This window comes from Balaenoptera ricei, chromosome 12, assembly GCF_028023285.1.
Source record: "Balaenoptera ricei isolate mBalRic1 chromosome 12, mBalRic1.hap2, whole genome shotgun sequence".
In the NCBI taxonomy this organism is placed as follows: Eukaryota; Metazoa; Chordata; class Mammalia; order Artiodactyla; family Balaenopteridae; genus Balaenoptera; species Balaenoptera ricei.
This window is the reverse complement of record NC_082650.1, coordinates 42,214,902-42,216,884: the sequence shown is the minus strand read 5'-3', so window position 1 is coordinate 42,216,884 and position 1,983 is coordinate 42,214,902. Positions and strand designations below refer to the sequence as shown.

Below are 1,983 nucleotides of genomic sequence, written 5' to 3'. Positions count from 1 at the left end.
ATCAGATGAATAAATAAACCTTTGAAACAGATGGCATATAGTTGCGAATATGCAGTTCTGCTTTGTGGCAAAAGGCATCAAAATGCCTGGCACCATGTATCAGTAACTTTTCAAACATTTTTTTCCCACAGTGATGTCAATACAATCTCTCAAATTAACATTTTCATATGTCATCTCTTTTGGGTGAACATGGTTACCATGTCAGTGTGACTAGAGGAGAGAGAAAGAAGTGGAAGAAGTGGGAAGGATAAAGCATTTGCAGTTTATAAATACTTGAGTTTGAAAAGTACCAAATGCCAGCCATTTGTGACTGCCTTATGACACCTAACATTTCATTTTACCCTGAAAAATTACCCCAACTTTCATTTCCCGTGAAGGGAGAAAGAGGACTAAAACTAATTAGTATTCGCAAGACAGACTCTTCCATTCTAAGTGGCCTAAGCTTTATAATTTGAAACATTTAAAACCAGACTCCACAAAGTGCAAAATAATTCTTATTATGAAACAAACCTGTATCAATAGGGGGTGAGTAAGAGGATCAACTAGGTGGGCCCTCTTCTCCCTCCTGACCCTGCTCTTAAGATCCCTAAAGCTGTTCTGTTGTAAAATTAAATTAGTACTTTTGTTACTGGAAGGGGGATCCCTTCTAGGGCCCGAGAGTCGGCTCTTGTCTAACACTCGGAAATGAACTGTCCAAGGAGACACATGTACTGACAAAGCAAAAGACTGTATTGGGAAGGGGCGCTCGTGTGGAGAGCAGCAGCATGAGCGAACCCAGGAGGACTGCTCTGCCACGGGCTCGCAGTCTCAGGTTTTATGCTAATGGTGTTAGTTTTCCGGGTTGTCTCTGGCCAATCATCTTGCTTGTGCCCATATCTGGTCTGAGTTTCCTGGTGGCGCGCGCGTCTCTCGGCCAAGATGGATTCCAGGATGAGGGTTTCTGGGAGGCTGGCCTATATCCTGGGCTGGCGTCTCCTCCCTCCCTGGGCCCCTCCCGAATTCTCCCTGTTAGTTTTCAGTGGCAGCACCATGTTCCTAATCCGGGCCTCCTGTGGTGAGACAGCTCGCGCAAACGGTTATTATCATCGTGCCTGGCCAAGGCAGGCCGTTTCGGTCGACGGTTCCCGAACACTCTCAGGTAGGAAGAACATTGGGTTAGAGTTTTTCTTTATGATACATTACTTTGTGGGATTTGCTCTGCGAGAAAGCTTAATTATTTTTTCCATAACAGTTTTTCTCTAGCATTCTAGCTCCAGGGAGGGAACTTAAAATAGGAGGGAGACTTTGTGGGAGATTATATAGACGCTCCCCCAAATATACATAATGAATATGGAGTAGCTGAGCTAAGAACACTCTTTTCCCTTCCAGTTAAAGAGTAAAGATTTTCTTTTTATTCAAATGACAGCTAATGTTTTGTCAGGGTTAAAATTCTTCAATATGTTAGTGTTACAGCTCTTTTAGAATTTGTCTAGCAGGTTTTCCGGTCCGAATTGGAAAACCCCCCATGAAGAAAAAAATCTTTCAGTATGTTAACTCACCATTATATCCTCTCCTTCAGTACACAGTTCAACAGTTTGGCATTTTTTTCTCATTCTTTATGGACTTCAGGTGACAGTAGCAAAGCAAGATGGTGCTGAGGAAAGGCGTGGGTGGGGGTCTAGGTGTTACCATTGTGGAAGGAAAATAAAAAAGGAGTCAGTATTGCTAAGAGAGCTCTCTAAAATGGAGCCAGGAGGCCGCTGAGGAAGTGTGACCTATGCATGGCTCAGCCTGGAAGGAATCTGACCTTTTGACCACTGATTGTCCTAACGAAGTCATCCAGAAGGTCTGCCAGAAACTCAAGGTATGGATTGGACCCTTACCCTAAAATAACTCAAGATAGCCTATCTGCTTATGGTATCCCTCCCCCAAATAACTCACCATTCCTTAAGGATAAATATTTCCTGACTTGTGTCAGAGTCAATCACCATTCTCACTGGGCAA

At 43.5% G+C, this 1,983-nt stretch overlaps 1 non-coding gene across 1 annotated transcript; it reads left to right on the top strand.

The window, feature by feature from the left end:
* Positions 1–1,441: 1,441 nt before the first annotated feature.
* On the top strand, positions 1,442–1,503 carry LOC132376490 (U7 small nuclear RNA). The gene has a single exon (XR_009506326.1). It is a non-coding gene; the product is annotated as a U7 small nuclear RNA (small nuclear RNA).
* Positions 1,504–1,983: the final 480 nt, after the last annotated feature.